The sequence below is a fragment of the Micromys minutus genome (genome assembly GCF_963924665.1).
Source record: "Micromys minutus genome assembly, chromosome: 18".
Classification (NCBI taxonomy): Eukaryota; Metazoa; Chordata; class Mammalia; order Rodentia; family Muridae; genus Micromys; species Micromys minutus.
Genome location: NC_137953.1, coordinates 35,039,580 through 35,066,111, shown reverse-complemented (window position 1 = coordinate 35,066,111; position 26,532 = coordinate 35,039,580). Strand labels below are relative to the sequence as shown.

Sequence of the window (26,532 nt, the reverse complement as noted above, 5' to 3'; positions counted from 1 at the left end):
TGAGTTTTCTTTATCGATCTGTTTCCACTTTAAGGTCTTGAAATTTAATATGCATTTCATTCCACTATTTGTGTTGTTGTGGGTATTTTTAAGAATTTTTTAAATTTCCGCTTTAAGGACCTTAATCATGTTCATAAAGGCTACTTACGGTCTTTTTTGGTTGTTGTTCTTCAGCTATGTTGCAATAAATACTAGGTGCCTGGTGAGATAAGGTTCGTGGGCTCTGGTGCAGATATTTTTCCTAGATAGTATTGATGTTTTGTTTTTTTTTTCCAGGATTGGGAAGATTCTAATTCCAGGTGTTCATATGTTGTTTTGTTTTGGTTGGTTTGGTGTTTGTTTCCTTTCTCTGTTTCTTGCCTTCTCTGGTTCCCAGGAGAATATAGTGGCTGTGTGTCACCTGGTAGGTAATTCTTCTGGGAACTTGATAGGCGTGGCCATTCAGGGTTTCATGAAAACTATGCTTTTAGGTATTGGATCTGACACTTAGGAATCATGATGGGCTAGAGAGGGTCAGGTACGTATTCACATTCAGGGTGCTTTGAAATCTAGGAATGGGACAAAGAGTAGATGTTATGTCTGGTGAGGTTTGAAAGCTGCTGATGAACTTAGATACTGGACTTGGAAGAATGGCAGGAGAGGTGAACATCTTCTGTTATATTACTTGCTTCTCTGGATGGCATGGCAGGCTGTCTGGATGTGCCTACAGGAGTTAGGGCTGAGATAAAGCACTGAGAGTGGGGTAAGAATTTAGAAGGGGAAGATCTTCATGATCTTGTAGAGGTGGAGACAGAGGAGGTAGGGAGGCAGCAGCAGGTCTTCTACAGAGCTGGAGATGAGGTTGAGAAATTGATCTTGGAGGAGTAGAGAAAGGAGAAAACCTTCAGTTTGCCTACCTGCTTCCTGGCTGGAAGGAAGCTCTACTTTTATGATGTCCTCTGGGGACAACTATATTTATTTTTGTCTCCTCATGCTTTGCAAGTAACAAGAACCATATATGAGTACGCTGGGTATCATATTACGCAATAAGAAGTAAAGGATGTCTGGATTTTGGAGGAGATAATTAATCATGCTGATAAAACTGTAATTATTATGTAAATCTCCTTATTAATTATTGGCAGTAAGTCAGCATAAGAACTTCTGCCTTTGGGACAGAGTATCATCTCATTAAGATAACGGGGTTCAATAAAAGGATGTTTTTTCTTTCTCCATCATGAAGCTGAGAGGAACATTTGTTAGCAATAATTATTAAATGATTCACTTTTATCTTTCAAGATTTTGTTAATATATTATTACACAGGCTAGTCATCACACATATACACTTTAATCAGAAAACCATGTTTGTTTTAAAGTTAACTTTCATAAAATTAGAATAATTTAAACTAATATTTAACATATAATATTAGAAATAATAAAAACATTTTGTTTATATTTGCTATGTAAGTGGCATATTAATTAAATATTTCATTTAAACATATAATATAGGACAATACAAATTATGACTAAAACTTCCTTAGCAATGGGATGGGAAAAGGTGTCTGGGTGAGGGAGCACCCTCGTAGAGGCAAAGGGAAGAGGAAGGGGGGATGTCAGATAGGGGTGTTATGGAGGAGTGCCTTACCCAACCTCGACCAGCTAGGATGACAGGACCCGGGGAAGATCTTCAAGCAGTTTATTCAGGAACCTTGAACAAGCTTCTGCAGCTTCTGCTTCTGACTCCGCTCCCGGGGGAAGGCCCGGATAGGCTTGAACCCCCTTGTGCCCGCCAACCCCTGTAAGCCAGGTGGGTCCTGCAGATAGGCTGCTTCAATGCAGAAACAGGCAGGCTGAACAGGCACAGCCAAATAAGGACTTGTTTACTACTGAGAGCACTCACCATCAAGGAGGTGGAAGGCAGAAACCAGTGCCATCTTCAGCACGGCACCTTGCAGCTCTCTACAGAGGGGTAACCAGGAAGTGGAATATCATTTGAGGGTTTAACAATTGAAATGATTAATAAAAAATTAAAATTAAAAGGAATAAACTGTCGTTAATATCATTATTGTGCTACAGTTGTAGAAAACAGATATTGAAACAGTAATAAAATAAAATAATACAAGTATATACTGTAACTTTGTTTTTGAAGTTTTAATGTACTCTCACTAACCAAACAGATTACTGAGCAGTAACTTTTTAATTTCTTTAAAGTATTTTACCTTTATAAAATTATATGGTCTTATAGTTTAGTTAGCTTATAATCATTTATCTTTATTACCTCTACATGAGTCTTTTTAAATGTTATACATTAAAAATAATTTTATTAATTATTTAAAAATTATATATACATTATTTTTTGATCATATTTGGCCCCAATTATATCCAGATTGACCTTGAAAATTTGGAGATTGGTTCTTGTTTTTATTTTTCCTATGTCTGAGATCAGGTTATGTTACTCAACAACTATTAGATATGGGGTTGCTCTGGAATATAGTCAGCCTCCCAACAAACTAAACATTAAAGAAAAAAAAAGGTGACTTTCTCTCTCACAACAGCTATTAAGTGCCAATACACCTCAGCTTAGTGCTCTGCTTTTGTACTTAACTGTCTTACTCTTTTCTGGTATTTTGTTTGTTTGTTTGTTTGAAGCTTGCTTAAGTCTATGTATGCTGTCACAATCACTGTGAATTCATATGTGCAACTTCCCTGTTATGTTCAGAATTTACATCCATAAGTATGTGTGCAGTACAAACTGTAATTGATGGATTAATAGTAAAGTTGGCTGGTTCTGTGGGTGGGTGTGTAGCAAATGGGGTGGGAACTGAGAAGGGTAGAGAAAGGACATGAATATGATCAGAATACACTGGGCACAATTTTTTAGGAATTAATAAAAATGAGAAAAAGCAAAAGCAAACATACTTTACAATGTGCTATGCAAATAAACATCAGAGGATTAAATTTAGGCTATTCCGGTTGTCAATACAGCATGCAAACAGTGTTTCCATTTACTTGTTCCTTACATTCACTCCATTTTCTTTTCTTTCTCCTTTGACATTTTACACTTTCTATTATACGAGGTAAAAAAGGCCATTTTTCTTGCAAGTGAAATGTTACTGAGAACATTCTCTACTGGATTTTCTTACCCTTTACTTTCACACCTACCCCTCTTCCCATAGTTCTCATTGTTCCAACAGAGTTTTGCTAAGCCTTCTGTGTACAAATAGTTTTAACATTCTAGAAAGTCTAGAACCAAAAAAATAAAAATTCAGAGAATACATGAGAATTATTTACTGAGACTGACTTAACTTACTTAAGGTAGACACTTGAGCTATTTTTATAACTTATCTATAGTGAATAGTGCCTAGTTTGTTTTTTTTTTTTCCAGAAACCCCTATACTAATTTCTAGTAGGGACTTACCCCCCATTTCTTTTAAAAATAATTCCCTGTACTTTCTTGACCAAAAACTGTCATCCTTTAGACAGAGTTGGGGTTTTCCATATACCTAAAGTCAATGTCCATGTGTACTTATCTTTTTGGATCACAGCTGTGGACTGTCATTTTTTTTGTCCACCCTAGACCTTAACTCTTTCCATTAAACCACAAGGCAATTAAAGACTGATGACACACAAAGAGAAAAGATGAATTTCTACTTCTGTTTCCCCACTGTTTGTCACTAGTTTGGACAAACTTAGTATAAGATTTTATTTTGACAAAAAATTAATACAGTACAATAAAGGAAGGGGAGATTTTCCAGAAGACCTTTGATTTGTTCACAGCATTCTACTCAGGTGGTTCACAATCACCTATAATACCAGCTACAGGAAATTCTACCAACCCTGTGTAAAGGATCTCTGTTTGGAAGTTCACACATGTTCTAACTTCAAATTTTACTCACCATTATCAACACTACTCAACATAGTTTATAATACAAGTAAAGTAAAAAAATAAATAAATAAATGCATTGTCCAAAACAACAAAACTATGAACTGTAATTATTAAAACAACTGACAGATATTTCTCTGCTATGAGGTATTAGTTAAACCTCAAAAATGTGGGAGATAAAAACTCTCAGCAAGAAAACTGTAGGAAAAATCTGAATGAAAAATAAAGGTTAGGAATGGAGAAAACCCTCAGTGGTTAAGAGCCTCTGCTGTCCTTATACAGGACAGTTTAGTTGCCAGAAACAACATCTGACACCTCATAACATCTGTAACTCTTGTTCCAATGTATACGATGCCCTTGGCCTATGGCCTATGTGGGCGTTTAAATATGCATGCATACACCCACACCACACCAACATGGACATGCACATACTTAGTAACCATATCGATCACTGAGCTCCAGACAGATTTCAAGTGGAAATTGTTAGTGTTACCACATCTTATTTGGCTGATGTGTTTGCATTTGTGTCACTGACAAAAAACACAGGGGTAGAACTTTTCAGTTATATGATACTAGTCCTTCCCATATGTCTCACCATGGGTGATACTTTGATATATACTCAGCCAGGAATAAATTGTTTTGCAGTAGCATGCATGAACGCCAAGTGCTTCCATTTAGCCATCTTTCCCCCCCTTTTTTCCAAATAAACTTTCAAAACTAAGAGAATTCAGAACACAAAAATTATTAGCATCATCAATTGACACCTGGATTCATTTAGTAGGTCCACGATCTTCATCCATCCCTTGCATGCCTTTCCATTTTGTTCTAATATTTGGGGGTTAGAAAACCCACTTGCCTTTATCTCCATCTGTACCTCTCTTTTGCTTCCTGTGATCTGGGTCAGTTTTCCCTTGCTTTTGTAATCCCAGCCTTTCCTCTGACAGTGAGCTTCTTGTGATGTGGTTCAGCTCTCCCTTGCTTTAATAAACCCAGTGGTTCCTCTTTCCGTGACTACTTTCAGGGGTCTTTGACCCTTTGCTTTCTCTATTTGCCTTTATTAACCAAGTGAAAGGAACGACCTTTACTTTAAGGGCTTTCTCTTGTGAGTGATTCTCAGCTTTTCTGTCAGATTTTACAATGCAGCCAATGAGTAATTTAATATAAACTCAAATCTGTGTGGCTATCTGCTAAGCCTTGTAAGCATGTTGCGCTTGCCTTCTAGGTATATATTTGGTCCTACCAAGGTCATAATATGCCAAGGCCTTTAAACTGCCATCAGTATCTCCCTGAAGTTAACATTTCATTACTTATTCTGTTGGCTGTAGACAGGTAGCAGAGCTAGAGATTTATTTAGTTGTTTAATCTGTCACTGCCTTTAAACTGCTAAACTATTGGCAGTATTCTGGAGAAGAGTCATCATCTTCAGATGTGAAGCCACTGGTGAGTTCACTATGCTCTAGTGATTAGTTCTACAACTGTGACCACTCAGAAGTGGCTTTCAATACTGTAAAATGAACTAAATGCAATTTAGGCAGAGACAGTGATATGCTGAATTTTATCTCTTAGGAATTGATAAAATGATATAACATTCATAAGGTGTATACTTATTCATATACATATACGTTAATTTATTTGTAAATAATAGGAAACTGTGTTTTACTGAAACTTTTCACCACCATTTACTATCTATATTTTTAATTATTGAGTCTAAGCAGTAATCAATTTTCTTAGTTTTGTTTGTGAGCTTTGTTTTTGTGTTTCTTTGTTGTTGTTGTTGTTATGTGTTCATGCCTCAGTTTTTTCTGTGTTCCAATTTTAGTAATCTGAAATATTGAGTGTTTTTTTTTTCTTTAGGCAGGAGTATGACCCAATTTAAGAATCACTCATAAATTTAAAATAAGCTTGAAATATATTCCTAGATACACATGTGAGCAAATACAGTCTTCTTGTACATATATTCTTGACTTTGTTATAGACCCAAATATGGTAATTATACTTATGTCTAACTCAAAGAAAGCTACTTGTTTAGAAAGACTATGTGTTTTACAACCCTGATACAAGCTTTTCTTTACAAAGTTTGATGTCCCTTAGCATAGATTTCCCTTTTGTTTGCTTCAATCTAACAACCGTTAAAGCTTGTGTGAAAAAAAATTTCCTCCTTTGAATCTAGAAGCTCCTTCAAATATTATTCTTCCCAGATGTGTTTTACTATTATTACCAGCTTTTAAAGAAAAAGTACATGAACCTTGTGACAGACAGGTGTCTCAAAAGCTCTGCAATACATATTGAGAAGCAATGTAAAATGTAGAATTCATTTTACATGTCAGGCTAACATCTTATATTCATCCCTCATTAGGAATTTTGGTACCCATAGAAATGGAACAGTGTCAGGTGACAGCCAGTTAATGTGCATACTCTGTGTCACAGCTTTCATCGAATGATCTAGAAGATGAAATAATGCTGATTCTTACTTTCCCTTTCACAGACTCTAGTTGGCCACAGTAGTAGGACTGACCTTGGCCATGACCTCTCTGTGTGGGAGCTCTATTGCTGTGCTGTAGAGTCAAACAGTAACTCTGCAGTTCTTTCAAAATTCTTGGATAAAAATCTCTGTAGCAGGTGTAGGCAGGACTTAAGGAAAAGGCTATTTTTCTTGCTTTGAAGCATTAGATTATAAAAAAAATATAGTAGTCAATGTGCTTCTAAGAAGTGCTATTTTCTAGAAGGCACACATCACATTCTCAAAGCTATTCTTTTTCTGTACCCTTTAAAATTCACTCCAATATTCTCAGAATAAAGAATAATTTTTAATAAAAAAGATGATGCTCACATTAAAATTGCTGTGATTCCAGTGAATATCAGCCTCAGGTTTTTCAAGACCATCTTATCCTCCATTATATCTGGTTATGAATCCAATGACAGAATAAAAAGGCTTGTATTGGGAGTACATGGGAGTGGTGTCCTTCGCTGACATGAAAATGGCCCCAAATATTTGTGCAGTGGTAATTTGGTGAGGATGTGTCAATAAACTTGCAAACCTTTAAATTCTGGTGCTACAAAAAAAAGGAACAGACAAACATATTTAATCATCTTACATATACAGAATTGATACAAGTGTTTTGGGATGCTCTTCTCTCCATAAAAAAACTGGGAGATGAATTGGACACCGTGGAAAGTCGGTTACAACCAATATAATAAGAAATCATATCCTGGGCAGGAGTGGACTCAAAAGTTTATGTGTGAATATATGTACTCTTTTAAATCCAAGATAAATATTTTCCATACCAAAAATTGTGCCATTTAAAATAAATAGTTATTGCTGTACAGTGGCATTCGAAGACATTAGAAAAGCTAAATAAGAGGGAACTCTTGTCTGCCATGAATAAATGATATTCAGACTTCCTTTTGCAGACAGCCTTGTCACCTCCAGGGTAACCTGCCAAGTGCACTTTTGTATATCATTTCAAATAATACTACACAGTAAGTAGAACTTAGGAAGTTGTGTCAATGTAAATATTCTCAGGCTATGAACAGCAAACATGGGGAATATTAACTGATGAACTAATAGTAAAAAATAATTCAATTTTTACGTTAGCTTGAGACAGAATCAGAAAGAAAATCAGTAAAAATGTGGTTGTGTGTAGAATGTAACTGTAAACTGATAGAATATGGTGCTATTTATAGAGACTGACACAGCTGCTCCTGAAGTTGCAAAAAAAAACTGTCTTCTATGGTCTTTCGTGTTGCTATACCTTTGCTTCAGTGATATATATACAGTCCTTTCTTCTGAAAATATATTCAACACAATGGTTGAAAGACTACACTTAGCACATAGAAAACTAATCATCTGCATGATCTCAGGAGGCAGACAGCAAGTCAATGGACTCCCCAGGCTTTACTGATTGATATGCATTTTAGTCAACTTAAATGTCAGCAAAGTTCTGAAATTGAGGTGGGTTTTGTATTCAAATGAAAATAAATATACCTGAAAGAAATATTTTCCTGTCTTCAACTGGCTTACCAAGAAAGCATGAGAGGATAAAATATCAAATTACTGACAACATTTGTCTGTTTTTATACAGTTAATGATTTGTCACCTTTGGGAAGAACTTGTGAGATCAAATATTTAATTTTATTTATTTACATGTATTTGTGAAGGTAACTGATTTTAACATATGCCCTCATGTATAATTTATATTGCATTTTCAACTTTACATTAGCTTATTGGGTGCTTTAGTGAAGTTATTTTAAATGCAGATATTGATGTCTGACCTGTGGATACTTATAGCATTTTCTTGGAAAATTTATATAATCATTAAATCACTTAATACCGTAAGCTAAGTGCCTTTTCATGCTTCTATCCCTTTCTAAGCCCTTAAATCCAGGCAATCTCCATACATATTACTTTTATTTGAGTATTATGCATTGCAAATATTTACTATATATGTAATGTACCCCATAAATACACGCTGCTAGAGCATTAAAAATAAATGGCAAAATAAAATGCCATCCACAGAGATATTTTCATTATCCGTACCAGTCTTCTAGGTCCCAGATTTCATCTGTAAACACAAGTCTCCAAATGATACTTTGTAAGACTTTGTTTTTCAACTTCATCACTATTTTATCAAAGCTCAGACTGTGTGCTATGACATTAATTAATGCATTGAAGCATGCATAGTAATGAGAAGTACAGCAGGCCACATTACGGTTCTTCTAAGTGTAAATGTCAAATCATTCTCCATGTTCTCCTGACTTTAGAGTATTTGAAATTATAAGGCTCGTTTATAAAATTTTAATAATCAATATGAGATCCATTTATTTATATAGTGCTAAATATTTATAATATAGCATTTGAAAGTACATTAGCTGTGACATACGTATTCAGAGCATATGTTAATAAATGTTCGAATGCATATATATATAAGTCTTTAAAAATAAATCCTAAAGAAAAGGCACGGGGTACAGAATACCTTCTTGTGGCTATTTATAATCTAAGTTATTATTCACTTACTCAACTTCTTAGCATGTGATATTAAAGTAATCGTAAAACAAAATTTCAGAGAAGTGTTCAAAAGTTTCTTTGTGCAAACATTTTAAATCAGTAATCCAAGTATCCCTTTAGTATCTGTTTCTCATGGAAAAGAACAATAGCAATAATATGACATAGCCAGACAATGAACCACTTATGCTATAAAGACAGAGGTACGTTCAAGTCAGGAGAGATGGCAGCATGTCCTACGCTTTATTGACAAAGGAATGTGATATCATTATCTATTATTTTAGTAGTTCATCAAATCACAATAAGTGAGTCTAGTCTGGAAAGCAAAATAAGAATTTTCTGTCAGTGCTTTGCTATAAATCCATGTCAGCATTACAAATTATTCTGTGGCTTTGTAAAAGCAAGGTTAATGGCTAGTGTGTAGAATACTTGGTTAGTATGCAGAAGACTATGGGTTCCATCTCCTTTCTTCCACACATACAACACTAAATAAATGAATGACTTTAATCAACTTATATAAGAGATGAGCAGGTATTCATTATTTGAAGTAGTAATGATAGGCTTATTGTAATCTTGCATTCTAATGAACATCATATGCTGTTATAGAATCCAGCATTGTCAGGCATGGGAGGTGCCCCGAGGACTTGATGTTTATTAGCCTTGTTCCACAGACAGGGAAACAGACGTTTGATGTTAATATGTATCTTGCTCAGGAGAGTTGAGGACTGAGTACAAATTAGGATTTACCTATTCCAAAGTCAGACTCTGAGGCTTAAGCAAACATGTCAATGTTGGGAAAGCCATGAAGTTGTTCCCCAAGGCTGCACTCCTCTCTCCGGTGCCATGGTCATGGAAAGATGAGGCTCATTTGTTTTCACTGTTGTGGCTCTGTTGTTTATTGAGAGATATTCTGCCATGTCTTAAGAACCACATGAACTCTGGTCATAGAGAATCCAGAGGTTTGGCTGTCTCTACTTCCTTCCAGTACCTGTATACGTGGTTTTCACAAGATGTGTGGTTGCATCCCCTCAGATAATCATTACCTGGAAATCTCTCTATGGGACTGTAACATTGCAGACAGCCTATATATTTTCATTTTGCTCTTATATGTAATTTCTTTGTAAACAAATTGATAATTGTTTCTAATTACTTTCCAGATGAGAAGGAGAATTCACCACTTAGCTCTGCAGGCTCAGGAGGCTATTTACTTTCAACCTCTCTTTTCTACCACTTCTTCATATCCACCTGGCTAATTAATCAAAGTTTCATATTACAGCCTCTGATTAGACTCATTTCTGTGCAGTTTCTTGCTTATGTTTTACTTCTTCATGTACACAGGAGGCATGAGTTCTCCTAATATTTATGCTATCATCTTAAATCACAGACCTTTTCTGCTGAATAATACCTGGCTGTGTGCAGAACCAGGGATAAGAAAGACAGAGGAAGAGGGAATGATTTTTTTTTAACAGACAGGAATGAGGAGATTGGAGATGGAGCTGAAAAGGTGGAAGCATAGAGGAAGGACAATGAGACAATGGAGGCTGGAGTGGGGGTAAGGGATGAGAAACTTAGCCTATAGAGGCTGTGGATATGGTATTCTGCCTGAGCCTTGACTCTCCAATCTGCTATCTCCTACTTGTTCCTATACAACTGGCTTCAATACTGGTTCTTTTCTCCTTACCGATCATTTTGAAGTTGCCCCTTGCATAATATTGCCAACAATATTAAAATTTTTGTTCTGGACAAATTTACATATATAAAGCCTCCACCCTCTCAGGCACAATGAAGTATACTCAGGACCAGAAATATTGTCAAAAATATCTGGACCTTCTTTGTTTACTGACATCAGTTCCAAATGAAATGAGAGCTCATACCCATAAGTGTGCTGGAGATGAAAATTTTTTTTCTCTTTTCATGGAGCACCTTGTGTTTTGTTTTTCCATATACTTCATTTTGGAAGTGGAAGAAGTTAAAACATCATCTAATAGTTATACAGTAAAGTAAGCAACTTCCTGTAGAGTATAATGCTTCATAAAAATCAATATATCAGGCACTTTTTTGAGTGGGCAAATACAATTCTTAGTCTCTCTCTCTCTCTCTCTCTCTCTCTCTCTCTCTCTCTCTCTCTCTCTCTGTGTGTGTGTGTGTGTGTGTGTGTGTGTGTGTGTGTGTGTAATTGTGTGTGTGTATGTGTGAAAGAGAGAGAGAGAGAGAAAGAAAGAGAGAGAGACAGAGAGAGAGAGAGAGAGAGAGAGAGAGAGAGAGAGGGCAGGTGTATTCAAAGTCAGACATGCATATGGAAAGGGAAGATCAAAAGATGATTTTAAAAGAATAATAGTGAAAGAAAGGTAAATAGGAAATCAGTAATTAGGAATAAATAACCATGTTTCACTATTGCCTTTTTTTCTAAACTCTCTCAGAAGAAAATTGTCCTGGGTAAACATAATTCCAACTGATGAACCATCTTTGAGAGTACAGTGTGTAGCAGCAAGTTCTCACAATGAGAAAGACTAATATGAGAAAAGTCATATATTAATATATAAATGAAACCTCCCTATTTCAGTCTGAAAAGAGACCAGTGGGCATCTTAAAGTTTCAGCTCCAACAACCTTAGTTACAATTTTCCAGTTAAGCAAAATACTTTTTTTCACAAATAAATTACTACTAACAATTTTAGTCACAAACATGTAATCAGTGAAGTAGGAAGGTAAAGTCTTAATAAAAGGAGTATCTGATTATAATAAATAATCAAAGAAAATAGATTCAATACTATATTTTAACATTACTAAATATACAACTCCATGGCCTACCCATAGAAGAAACCACAAAAAGTTTGCCTCTCTCTCTTCTGTTTCCTCTCACATGTAGATAAAAATCAAATTCAAGCACTTTCACCATGCCTCAAACTTTTGCCTCCCATCCCACTGAGGCTGTTGCTTAGGTGATTGCCACTTCTCTTTGCATGGCTATCATAGGGCCTTCTGTCTCTAGGTAACATCTCCAGCACTGACTTTTCCATTCTGCTTCCAAAATTTTTTCTTTTGTAGACATAAGCATAGCTCAGTAGCTCATGACTATAATTCTGGCACTCAGAATACTAAAGTAGGATGATCAAGAATCAGAATCTAGACCAGGCTGCATAGTGGGAACTATCACCAATAAAAATTAATAATAAATCAAATATACATATATACATACTCAATAATGAAACATATTTCAGTGGCTTCTCAAGGTTTAGAAGATTTAATCAACATTTGCTCCCAGGGACTAAATCACCAACCAAAAGAGAAAGACCCATGGCCCCAGGTGCATATGCAGCAGAGGATTGCATTTTCTGACATCAATGGGAGGAGAGGTCTTTGGTCCAGTGAAGGCTTGTTTTCCCAGAGTAGGGGAATGTCAATGTGGTAGACGGTGGTTGGGAGAGGGAGCATCTTCATGGAGGTAATAGGAGGGGGAGGGAGTTTGGGATTGTAAGAAAGAGATAACATCTGAAATGTAAATGTGGATAATATCCAATAAAATTTTGGGGGGAAAATATAGCAGGTTTTCAATTAAATTAAATATTAATTTAATAAATAGGGGCATACAAATAATAATAACTGAAAAATTTGCTCACACAGCATAGGTTTAGGCTCATTGTTCAGAAATTTATCTGTAAAGAACACATGTCCATTATGGATACCACTTGCTTCTGTCCTGAGCATAAAGAGATGACAGTCTTATCCTGTGGTTTGTTCTAAGACTTGACACCTCATGGTAGAATTAGACACCAAATAAGTAAATACACTAAGTACAGAATTACTACTGTATCAGGGTTGCTACCACATAGGAAACTGTTCTCTATAAACAGAGAAAGGATACTAAGTTTACAGTGAGGGATGACACCTTGGAGAAGACTTCCTGTCCATTTATCAAAAAAGTAAAGGAGGTTCAGACAGCAAAGGCTGGTTTTTTGTTGTTTTGCATTTGGCAGGTTTTTTTTTCTAGTGTCTGATTTTATTTTGGACTCCTTTGGATTATCATACGTTATTGCATTTACTTCTTGTACTTAACTTAAACTTTCTGTAATGTTCTTTTCTACCATTTTAAGGCAGTTTTTGAAAAAAAATCGTAGCATCCCAGTGTTGCCACAGCTATGGTCTTCAGGCAGTGCTTGGCTGGCTCTTCTGTCCCATTGGCAAAGTAAACTGTGTATTTCTTCTGTATCAGGATGAGATCTCTAGAAGGATAGCCTCTTCCGCTATACCTCAGACTTTGGGCTACTGTGTCATGGAGCATGCCTAGGAGAAATGATCACTTCAGGCACCATAGTTCTTGTTACATGTTGCCCTGTCAAAATAGATGTAACTGAAAATCTAAAACGATTCATAACAAGATACAGTCCAATGAGCACAGTCTGGACTAAGAAAATAAAGAGCTGGGAGGTCACTGAACATAAGTCTTCACAATTTTAAATGTGAAGTTGTCCTAATTAAGATTTCTTTGCATAAATGTTACTAACAAAACATTAAAGATGCCTTGAAATTGCAGCCTTAAATGACTGTTGGTAGGGAAATTAGAATGAGTTCTAGATAATGATACTTCTTGAACTAAGCTTCTGCTTCATTTATAACATATTAAACATTCTTTTTCCCTGTAAACAATGAAACACATCCCATTTTCTATTGTCACCAACTTCATTTTCTTTGCACTCAATCAATCGCCCCTCCTTACAACCCTACAAAGTCCTTCTATATTTTGGCTCTAAGTGACCTTCTATATGCCTTCCTCATAGACCTCTTTCCTTGCCTATGCTATTTATCCCAGGCTCTTCTTCATGAAGCTTCTGCCAAAAAACATCAGGTCTGCCCCAATCCCTAATTGAATGGTTTTAACAACTCACTCCTAAGCCCATTCTTTCTCTTCCCTCTCCTGATATATTTTCAATAAAAAACAATAACCACTTTGAACATTCATTACATATGAATATTCACTATTACTCACAACATTAGGCAGTCAGCAAGGAAGTTGACAATATCTTTGCACTCAACACTATTTGTGAGTTATTCTTACTAAGACTTATTTTCATATTGCATGACTTTATATATATTTCAAATCATAAAAAACAAAAGAAATTAGAGATCAGGGAAGATTTAATTGATGAAATGAAACATGAGTAGCATTTTGGTTTTCATGCTTTTTAGTTAGCTTGTAAGCTATGAGCATGACTTTTGCAGAACTGGTTTTAGACTAATTTTGAACTTATATCACATGTAGCAGATAGATAATTAAACAGCTTCCCTATTACTGACTTTATAGCTGTCCACTTCTCAGTTTTTACCTACTGAGTGCATGACTTAACAGTAATGACCTAAGCCAGGAACACTAGAAAACTTTTACTAGATTACTACAGTCAGTTACAGACAAATGTTTAGAAATGTTAAGATATATTGGAAATACACTAGAACATAGCATTTTTTTTTTGCAAAATACACTTCTTTGAACAGTTAATAATAGTTTTTCTTTGGAACTTTAAGTGTATTCAACAGGATTTTCTTATAATTCAATTGATCTTGACCAATTCTAATTATTTATTTATTAAAATTGCTAAAATTGCTAGGTAGAGATCGGGAAAGTGACTTAATTGGTAAAGCCCTTACTGATAAAAGTATGGTGACCTGAAATCCAGTCTCCAGACCCCACACAAACCTAGATATGTAAACTAAGTTTACAATCCCAGAACTCCTATAGTGAGACAGGAGAAGAAGACAGGGTTATCTCTTATTGTTTGAAGGCTACCTATCCTGTTATACACAGCAAAAAACAAGAAAATACTCCACCTCAAAACACCTCAACCAAGAAGAAAGATAAAAACCAAAATCCAAGATTGTCTTCTAACATTCAAATATACACAGCTACACACACACACACACACACACACACACATACACACACACACACACACGCGTGCACAAGGGGGTGGGGGGAGACAGAGAGATAGAGAGACAGAGAGTTAGACATACAGACAAGCAGACAGAGACAGAAGTAAAATCGTGAAATAGTTATGTTACCTTCAGAGCTTAAAATGAATATTGTCACCATCAATTAGAGGTTACAATATCTGTTGTCTTGAATATCACTTTCATTTTGCATACTATTTTATTTTAGAATGATATAATCAGAGTTAACATATTAAAGATAATTCCAGATTAAGAAATGTAAGAAACAAGATCTTTATGACTTCATGCCATAGAATTTAGTTACACAAAATTAGAAAATCCATTTAACAAAGATAAAAGCTTAGCTAACTTTGAAAAAAAAAGTCTCACAAATGTACTTCTTCTCGAGTATATATCACAGTTTAGTGGATAATTTGAAATGGAGTCATCTGTTGCACCATCTGTCAGAAGCACAGTACAGCTGCTAAATGTCCAGCAGAATTTGAACTATGTCTCCAAGTAATTTGCCCTTGGTACATGCCGACCGGACAATTTCCTATTTGATTTATAGCAGCTAGTTTTGCAAGTGTGCCTGGGTTTTTAGCTGTACTACATTTGCATTTTCTTTTGAACATGACTAGATAGCCATCTGAGAATATGATAAAACTAGAATGAACCAATCTAGATTTAAAGTTAAATTATTGAATCACTCCGTTATTCAGAATGTGTTCAATGTATTAAATTGATAAAGTTGTGAACAATGACCTTCATTATGGGGAAGCTCAGGGGGAGGTCTCTGCATAGATAAAAGAATTGACCCAACTCTGTCTTATAAAGCAGATTTTTAAAATAAAATTACAAAATGACCTGTATTTTAGAAGTAAATTGGAAAAGGTGAATGTGCCTTCATATCCCAAACTAGATAACATATATATTGCTCAATTTCAGATGGATTTGTTTTCATTCACAACTTGACTCAATAACTTCAGAGCTCATGTTTCTTGTCCAGCTAGAGGTTCTGTCAACAGTGGTGACAAAATCAGTTACAGTTTCCATGTTCACATCAAGAAAGCAAAAGTATGAGTTTAAAAGCAAGTGAGAACATTTGAGATTATAATAATACTATGCCCAGCAATAGACAATGTGGTATTATAGCAAGGGCTATCTAGAAAGCTTGAGCATGCAAGTTGAGTTGGTAACTTTAGATGAATGTGTCACAGAGAAAGTGGTATTTGACCTGGAATCAGAAAAGGAGTCAGGCATTGTAGACACAATGAGGCTAAAGATAATGAATCACAGTTTAGTCTCCCATAAAAGGAAGTAAATGAAACATTCCTAGAGTTATTGCAGGGCTGGACCAATCAAGACACTACTGGACAGTACATTTTTATATTCATTGAGAATAGAAACAAGCAGGAAGTCGTCCAGCAATGCCTTAATCTGATCTCTATTTGTAAAAGGTCCATTTGACAACTGTGAAGTTAATACATTATAAAGAGATAAAGACTGAAGCAAGAAATAAGTACCCAATACATATGTATTGAATGGATAAATAGGATGAAGCCCATGCACTATATTGAGCAGCACAGCTAATGAATGGCTGATTATGCATGGATTCCTTTGAAACCACCTATTTAAAAATGATTAGAACCTTTTTGAGATGAAGAAAGTTGGTCTTATATGGCATACAAGATACTGAAATTGATGTGATGTTATTATAAAAAGACATTAAATCACTTCAAACTTGGGTTCAGGTGGGGCAGAACTTATCTGTTAGTTTCAACATTATTAGGATGTCAGCATAGCTCCCTAACCCAATACAACATGTATGAGCTTTACTTGAATTGAATCCTTGAAGTGTCCTTGAAAGCATAGAATTTATAACCATATATAACTAAGGTATTGTTGCTATTCTAATAACCAGTAACAGTAAACTTTGTCTTGGATATAGTAGTAGTATCTATTGCAACCATTTACAAACAATTCACTATTAAAAATACATTAAATATTAGTTAATATTTCTTTTCATGATAGTATTCTATAAATAATTGATATTCCTGTTTTATCTACTAATTTAAATCAAATCATTTCTACCATTTATATATTTTCAACATTGGCAATGATGAGTTTGAAGTGGAGAAGACTGACTCATACAGCTTCTTGAATACTAGATTACATGTGGCATCACATTGACCTTTAATGTGCTCTACTGAGTACTAAGAAACTCAGAAGAAAATAAGTAACTGAGGAATGGTTGTGTCTAAATGTATCATCCATATTCTATCCTATCCATTGATCATTGCAGAAGAGGGGGTAGAAAGATAGTATGAAGCATAAGTTGGGAAAATGTGCAATGAAATGGGATTTTCTGAACATTACAAGGCCATTGAACATAAGAACTTACAGCAGCAGTAGTTGCTTGTATGAGACCAACATAAGTTGAAGCAATTATAATCACACTGAGCATATGGGAAGAGTTCCGCCCTAACACTAGCATAGAGAGATGCTTTCTGGGAAAGGCAAAATGTTTTCTTCAGGAATGTGATCCTAGATATGTTGCTCTTGATCCAGTGCATAGGCCATACTTATGAGCATACGCACAACATGTATTGGATTCAGTGGGTTTCAAATAGGTTTTGAAGTTGGGAAGCAAGTGTGGAGTGTGTATAAGAAGGAGGTGGAGGTATTATAGAGATTTATTCTATGCATATATAAGATTATCCAATAAAAATTAAGATATATACAAACCTAATTAATAACTATGTGGAGTTAGCTCTGTCTGGTAGGGAAAGAAATGGAACAGAAAAAGAAGAAAGTAAATGAATTGCTGTTTAAGTTAGGAATTTTCATTGCATGTGAAGAATATTTCCTAAATTTCTAATTACAGTTCTAGTAAATAAGTACACAACAAAAACATAATTGAACTCTATGACAATTATCTCTCTGAAACGGTTTTCTGTTGTACTATGTAAAATTATTTATTGTTTATAATTATTATTTTATGTATATGTGTGTGTTAATATGGTCACTATTGCTGTGATGAAACACATGACCAAAAGAAACTTGGGGAAGAAAGTGTTTAATTTTCTCACAGTTCCATACATCATTTCATTATAAAAAACTTGAGGTCAGGAACCTGGAGGCAGGAGCTGATACAGATGTCTTAGAGTGTTGCCTACTGGCTTGCTTTACATGGATTATTCAGTCTGCTTTCTTACAGTATTCAGAACTTTATTGACTGGGATGCCTTTCTCATCCACAATCGAATGGGTTCTTCCAGCATGAGTCACTAATTAAGAAAATGCCCCACAGTACTGCCTATCATCTTTTCTTATGAAAACATTTCTTTAATTGATGCTTTCTCCTTTCTGATTTTGTGTTAAGCTGACATAAAACTAACTAGCACAGTCTGTGTGCCTGAGAGAGTTTATGTGCACAGGATTTATGAATTAGCCCATAGCAGATATAAGTGTGTAACAAATTTTCATGAATAAGACTTACAAGGGATTGTGATCTTCCGTGTGTAATGTGGGAAACAAATCCCATGTCTTTTTTCCGCATGTCTGAAAGAGCTTATAGCTGCTGAGCCATGTCTCATGGCCCAAATTTCACTCTTACATAGATTTTTATTGAACATAAATTTTCAGTCAAGGTTTATATTTTAATAAAACATTTTATTTGAAACTTATATTGTAGACTCAAAGAATTCCACACGCAGAAATTAGTACAAATAATAAATGTTCTCAGTGGATGATAAAATGTATTAAAATGCAACAATATCTTGATGCAATGTTATGTGATAGGTCACTCAGGAAAAGGATATAAAGTCAACAATGGAATCACATCATGAGATACCAGGGAAAGGAGTGGGTACTGCAAGGTGATCCTAATTTGCTAATCATGGCCCTTCATTTAGTCTTATGTCCCAAGCCAACACCTAAATACAGTCTCTGCCCTTGTTGGCGCTCCCTGCTCCTGACTGCATTTGCCCGCCTCCTTTCTGGCAAGGCACCGCCAGAGATAACGCAAATAAGAGAACGACCTTGGACTCAAACTGAACAGGACCTCAATCAAAGAGGGAGGGGAGAAGATAAACAAAACTGACCTGATTTCTGTACAGTGGAAAAATGCTCAAGAATAGGTCTGTCAGATCTGCGGCAGGGCTTGTCGCCAATGGAAGCAAAGAAAGAAGGAGAAATTTCCTTCACCCGAGCGCAGGTCCGACTTCAGTGACAGATCTGATGGCCTTGGAGTGGCTGAAGACCACCCCACTCCACAGGCCTGCGCCCAAGCACAGCTATCCTTTATCTTGAGTGAGCTTCCTCAGCATACTGTCTATATGATTGGCAGACACAGTAGTTGGAAAGGGACTGAATGACTCCTGGAATTTATATGAAAACACCTACATGGGGCTGACTTTTGGACAAGGCCAAGAGAAGGGCATAGTTAGCTTTGCTTTTTCTTGATCCATGATTGGCTCTGAATCCAAAAATAAACCTAGAGAAGAGTCGGGGGCTTCCTCAAAACCTGGAACCAATAGCCCTGCCAATGCTAAAGGAAAAGCCAAGAGTCAGACCAATAAAGTGGTTAAGGCAGAACGAAAAGAAGAATGGGGGGACCAGGCTGAGGCTAGGGATGAAACAGTAGACAGGACACAGCCAGCGATTTCCTCTGAGCGCAAGACTGTGACCTGGAAAGTAAAAAAAAAAAAAAAAAAAAAAAAAAAAAAAAAAAAAAAAAAAAAAAAAAAAGATAAGACTAATACTAGAGTCATGGCTCAAGCTAAGACAGAACTCCTGGCAGAGCCTGGTTTAGTGCCTCACACCAAATCAGATGCATCTGTGGTCATTACTCTAACCAAATCTGAAGTCAAGGCTCAAGGCTGACACTGGAATTGAGGCATCTGTCAAGGGCTATGCCAAGACCAATGCTAAGCAAAGTATTAAGCACAAATCTGAGATAAAGGAAGAGGCCTGCCTCAGATCCAGGGCTGGGGATAAAGCTAGTATTGTTATCAACACCACTGATGAGGATGAAGACTATGTGTGCTCCTGGTTTTGTACTGGAGAAGAGCCTAGTGTAGGGTCCTGATTCTGGCCTAAAGAAGAAACTCCTCTTCAAGTTTATCAGTCCCCGCCAAAGGTTGAGGAAGAACCTGAACCCCCAGATACATATGATTTTACTTTAAAAAGGAAAGCAGCGGCATAATTAAGGGGCAGGTTTATTGTCCTAGTCCCAATGAGGAACCCTAGCCATCTTTACCTCCAGAAGGAAACTGGACTCTGATTGCGACCTTAATTGAAACTCCTCTGGGTATTCGACCTCTGACCAAGATTCGACCTTATGGTGGACCTTACTTCCAGACTTTAGCTGATTTAAAAAAAAAAAAAATATTCGGGAAAAAGAAAAGTACAGACCCAACCCAAAGTCCTGCCGCTGTAAATCGCGTGCCTTTAGCTTAGAGCCTGTTGAGTTTGATAAAGTTGTTGTCCTGCTTAAGGTAACTAGGGATCCGTTTATTCACGAGATAGCTACAATGATAATGGGCATCACTCCGCTTACCCATTCACTCAAGATATCGTTCATGATGTTGGTATTGCTGTTATGATTGAAAATTTTGTCAATAATCAAAACGTTAAAAAATACCGTAGAAGTTTAAGTATTAATGCTGACCCTGATGCCCCTGAAGAAGTAAGGGAGACTGAAGCACGTGTAAATAAAGTTTGCAGGGACATCCTCTGTTGTCCTTTGAACTGCTCTGTGCAAGTGGAAGAACTAAAACTGTCAGTGAGCTTGAGTGTGAAATTTGATTATCACCACGTGGTTGTCTACTATGTCCGATATTTCATCCCATTGTTAAACAAAGGAAGTGTAAAAATCAAGTTTCAAGTTTTAGGAGTTATTTTGTATTTGTCAAAAAAAAATCAGGCCAACTCAAGAGAACTGATCAGTGCTGAAGTATTCTGCTCACTGGTCACTTTCCTTCACAAGAATGAGTCAAGGGCTAATATTCTTCATATCATTGAAATATTTGAGAATATCAATTTCCAATTCAAAAAAGGGCAAAGCTATTTACTAAGGAAATGTTCACTAGATCTGAACTTCTTTCCATATTCTGGGAGGCAAGAGAGTTTGAATACAAACTCCAAGACTTAGCAGACCACAGCAACCCTGATGTGAGAGATAAAGTTATTCAATTAATACTCAAACTCTAAATAACTATATATTCTCAAAAGCCTTGAACATTTTTGTCTTTCCAGTATAAATCGAATGCTTAGTATAATTATACATTTGATACTTATGCTCTCTGTGTTGAGGGAGGCAGTTTTATGGATCCAGTCATCTTGAGAGATTGAATACTTGCTGGTTTTTATTGTGCTATATAAATTAAAGTTTTTTGGTATTTCTGTAATGTAACCTAGTACTGAACCAATTCATCCTAAATAATCTATATTTCTGTGCATTTTATTTATATAAGTATATTTTCATATTCCATTTATGTGTTTTTAATAAAGTTGTATGCTAAACACAAAAAAGTCAACAATGTAAATTATCTTTGTGGTAATGAACAGACACAAATACACACACATGCACACACAAATGTATATATATATATATATATATATATATTCTGTCTAGCACATGAATATGTTAGATGTTATTAATATACATATATAAGTACAAACGCCTTTTTTAAAAATTAAAAGTGGCATGGAAACGTGGGTACCTATGTATGAAGCCATGAAAATTAATGATGTGGTAATGACAATATTTATCAGCATTATATGAAATTTTATAGAAGAGAAAAAAATGTTCTTATTTCTACTGACAAAAAGTAGGCCAGATCAGAATACTGGAGCAAATATCCTTGAAGGTGATATAAAAATATCTAAAAGGGGAGGTATAAAAGGGTAGTAATCATATATGGACAAGAGTAGATTGAATAGAATGTAATGGTGTCTTTCCATAGAGGACAAACATTTTTCTAATACTTCTATTCTGCTCTTTAACCATTTGCTTTTACAATTCCTGTGACTAGAGAAAAACCATAGCAGTAACAGAAACTGGAAAGTGCCCCTTAAAAATTTGAAAAATTGGAGCTGAAAAGGGCTGCAGCCTAATGGGAAGAACAACATTATATACCAACCAAACACTCCACAACTCCCATGGACTAAAACACCAACCACTGAGCACACAAGGAGAGACCCATGGCTTGAGTGTCATATATAACAGAGGAAGCAGTTTCTGGTATCAATAAGAGAAGAGGCCTTTAGTCCAATGAAGACGTGTTTTCCCAGTGTAGGGGTATTCCAAGGCACTGAGGTGGGAAGGGTGATTGGGAGAGGGAGTACCTCCATGGAAACAAGTGGAGGGGAAGAAGAGATGTGAGTGGGGCTGGGGAATCAGGATAACATTAGAAATGTGAATACAGAGAATATACAATAAAATCATTCAAAAAATTTTACAAAGCCATTGTTTTAAAGAAATTGAAAAGTAAAGAAGACAGTGAATATTATAGACTTACTCAATTCAGGTATCCATGAATAAACTCTTAGAGCCATGTTGTTTCCATTGCCATGCTAACACTAGTAAGATGTTAACTAATATTATCTTCCAAGCTGTGACTGGTTCTTACTTCTATTCTGGTGAAGAGACACCATGACCATAGCAATTCTTATAAAAGTTAATCACAAATTGGGGTTTCCCTAGAGTTTTAGTCCATTGTCATCATGGCAGTAAACAGAGCAGCACATAGGCAGACATAGTGCTGGAGAAGTTGCAGAGAGTTCAGGGAGCCGGAAGAATGGGACACTAGACTGGCTTAGAATTTTGAAGAATGCGGCCCAGCCACAGTGTCATGCTTTCTCCAACAAGATCGTAATTCCTAATGTCTCTCCAATAGCTCTCTAATGAACAAAAATTGACATTCAAATGTATAAGCATATAGGGGTCATTTCCAATTCAAACCACAATATGTCTATGAAAATATTGACTATACTACATTTAATAAACAAACAGAAAGCACCACTGTGTCTAATTACCAAAATATTTATAGTTTGTTATAGAAGTAATGAAGTAATGGGCCACAGAGATGGTTTATAGTTAAAAGAAAGGACTGTTATTGTTCAGGACCTGAGTTCAGTTCTCAGACCTCTGTTGGGCATCTCATAGCTGCCTCTTACTCATCATCCAGGGGATAGGGTTCCCTCTTCTGGTCTCCACAGCTACCTACAGTCATATGCACATGCATCCTTCTCATACTCACAGATAATTAAAAACTAAATTAATCTTTTTTAAAAGACGCATTGAAATAAAATAATCTTTTATTTGTTGTAAAATATACATGTATTTTAGGGAAAAGTTAAAACTTAAATAGAAAAAAATGTAAATTGTAAGTTAAACTTTAACAAGATGTGGCCTCTGTATTATATGCTACAAGAAAAGTACTTGGGAGATGAGGTTTTACAAGGACACAGGGATTGGATGAGCTAAGTGTGTCTTGTATTATAATAGAGTGCTAAAGTTAGCAAGGCTTTGAGGTGAATAAACAATGACTTGTCAAATAATGCATGTCGAGAAAATAAGACAAAATATCAAGCTGCTGAATGTGCCACATTGAAATATGTGTGCAACCAGCTGCTCAAGTTTTTAGAATAAAAATAGTAGGTATGTCATAGCTATAAAGAAATCTCTCTCCCCCTTTCTTCGTTCTCTCTTCTTTCTTCTCTTCTTCACTTTCTTCCATCTTCCCTTCCATCTTCTTAAAAAAAGAACAGAGCAAATATATAAATTCACATTGATAGAACTTCTAAAATACAAGTTATCTTCTGCACAAGTCTTTTCTTAGCCAGTTTATGGCTGCTTAATAATTTATAAAAATAATTTTTAAATGCTGCATTAATTTCAGTGATAACTAAGGAAACATCTGGACCATGGATTCAGTTTTCTTTTCTTCCAAATCCTGAAACTGCCTACCAGAGTAAATGAGACTTCATTTGTTCCTGGTATTTACTGCTATCTTTGTAGTAATGAGCCTACATTACTGTATCAGTCAAAATCACAGCACAGAAAGAATAAAAAACAAAAACAAGATGTATTGCTGAAGCCTTGTGAAAGAGTATAAATCTTGAAATGATCATCCAAGACATACATGACTTTCACAAGAACCAAAATCATACAAAGCAAACCAAAAAAGATATTTGGCACATGGACCATTGTAGAATTCATGTTAGTCTTGATCTTTTATAGCAAGGCAGGAGCCTAGTGATATCAGGTAGAACATGAACTATCAACAGGCCTAGCCAAGAATTTTTTCAATGTCTTATGACTGTAAGCAAGCGAGTGAGTAGTCACAAAGCCCCATGCAGCTGAAAAGTGCATATACTAAGTCTGCAGTAGATTCACTCTCAGTTCTAGAGACTGAACACATGCAGGACACATAGAAGCTGTGGGGAGAAGCTTTCCAATGACAACACACCTTTCCTTTTAAGAAAATGTTTCTTTCTTCCTTATAAGAAATTGAGGTGCTCACTCTCTACAAAGGCCTGCTTGGTTCTAGTGTCCCATCCTTGTTCCTAAAAGGTTCTGATATGCCTGGACTTTGCTGTCTTTGTCTTGTAAGTCTTGATAGCAGAGATCATGCTCACCCATGCTCTCCTAGGTAAAGGACAATAGCTATTTCCTGTCTGCTAGGTCTTTTGTCTATTTCAGGCTGAGTTAGTGCTGCATTCTAATAGTCTATCTTTCTGATTGGCCAAAATTGTATGAAAATAATACTCAAGGCCCATCTGTCTTCTAGTTTTCATTCAAGGTTTTCAGGAAGGAAAGCAGGCTGGCACTGAAATGTTTGCAATGGTTGCATGATTGTAGAATAAAAGTGCATTTTTGCACTGAAAACTGCAGTACTAGAATTCAGTTCTCCCACCCCCTTCTTTATTACTATAACCAGATGCTCACCATATTTAGGAATTTTCTTGGGCCTAGTATTTCATAACTTCTATATCAAAATGCATGCTTGCTGTAGTCTAATAGGCAAGCCAAACATTTAGAATTTGCCTTGTGTCTTAATCATTATTGTAATCAGATTAAACACACAGTTAACTATAACAGGAATTATGTATGTATGTATGTATGTATGTATGTATGTATGTATGTATGTATGTATGTATATATCTTCATAGGCTTGGAGTGCAACTGTAACAATCAACAGGAAATTCCTTATCCACTGAGGCCTCTAATGATGCTTAAGTTGTTTCCTCTTTCTGAAATCTTTTTACTCTTATTTACACCTACCTTCAGTTTCTCAGTTCTATGGATATTGTCTATTTTTGGCAATGTAAATGTTCACTAATAATTTCTCTAATAAATATATAAGAGGTGTGGGTCTGTTGGGACACTAAGGAATTCAGATTCCCAGTCGATACGGTCAGTAAAAAAGTCCTAAGGCAGTGTGGAAACAGCCATGGACAACACATCACTATGTAAAACTGTATCATCGCTAGTAACGCTTCATAGAGATGTAAACAGGTTTGATTTGGTTTGCAGGTCAAAGTTCTATACTGGAAATTGTCTGAGCTTAACAAAAACTTAGCTAAATTCTCTCATTATTGTGTTGTATATTAGGAAAGGGGTTCATGGACACATTCATGGTCACATATTCTTGAGAAAGTCAAGTTTAAAAGACCACTCACCTCTGCATTATTAATGGTTGGTTAAGTTCTCCTCAGAATCATATTACTATTGCTATTTTATCCCATGTTTAGCAGTTTTCTATGGGCTCATCCACTTTACAGTAGGGAAAATTAGATGAATAGTTTTCATTGCTTGAAATGTTTACAACTGCATAAGGATGAAAGTAAGATATCAAAAATATTTATGATTATTGTCATTTAGGAGAAAATACAGCAAATGAAATACATTTATTTAATGCTACAGATGCATATTGTGTTTGATTTAAAAAAACTATGAGATTTCTCCTGCTTGAATTGTGAACATTCTAGAATTAACGCTTTAAACGTAGTTTATATGTAAATTCTTATTTATCTTGTTACTGCTTTTACACTTTGTAAAATATACATCTCTTAACATTTAGTTTTAAATTTTAAATGTGTTTTCATTCATAACTATATTAACAAAACTTATTTGTATAGCTTATAATTTTCAAAATCTACTTTAATAAGGGAATCTTAAATGCTTCAACCTCCTTTAAAGCCCATTGACCTAAAGGTAGAGGAAGAAAATGGCTAATAGGACAAGGAGAAGAAGGAGTTCTGTGGGTCAATCGCAATCTTCATTGTTGATAGTTTATTCTACTATCAGAACACCAAACTCAAATCACCAACAGTGGCTTGATCCTGAAGATACGGCAGTGTTGCAGTAGTGGGCACAAGTTCGCTGAATTAACAAGAAACACTCAGAATATCACTAGGAAACGGTTGGTCTGTTTCTTTCTATGAAGTCAAAACAAGCCAAGGTCAGAGAAGAAAGCTAGGAGAACTGATGCCAGACCATTGCCCACTGTTTTTTGGGTTATTATTATAGTCCTTGCAAAAATCCCATGTCTTCTCAAGTACCTGCCCAAGCAAAACATCACTTGCCCTTTCACCAGATAGCTACCAGAAAAGGACTTCATGAGTGTTTCCAGCAAAACATCCTCTCATAAGACAGTTGCCATGAAAATATCACATGATACAATTAAGTCTTCACAGAAACCAGAAATTTACACTTTACTTATTTGGTATTGAAAAAAA

The 26,532-nt window shown here is 35.7% G+C and overlaps 1 protein-coding gene and 1 pseudogene across 2 annotated transcripts in view; both read left to right on the top strand.

Moving 5' to 3' along the window:
- CNTNAP2 (contactin associated protein 2) overlaps nt 1-26,532 on the top strand; it is a gene marked incomplete at its 3' end in the record, with an annotated part of 2,047,702 nt that overhangs the window by 506,552 nt on the left and 1,514,618 nt on the right. The window lies entirely within an intron of this gene.
- LOC308432152 (armadillo repeat-containing X-linked protein 5-like) lies at nt 19,252-20,997 on the top strand (annotated as a pseudogene). Its single transcript has one exon. The product of its transcript is annotated as an armadillo repeat-containing X-linked protein 5-like (transcript).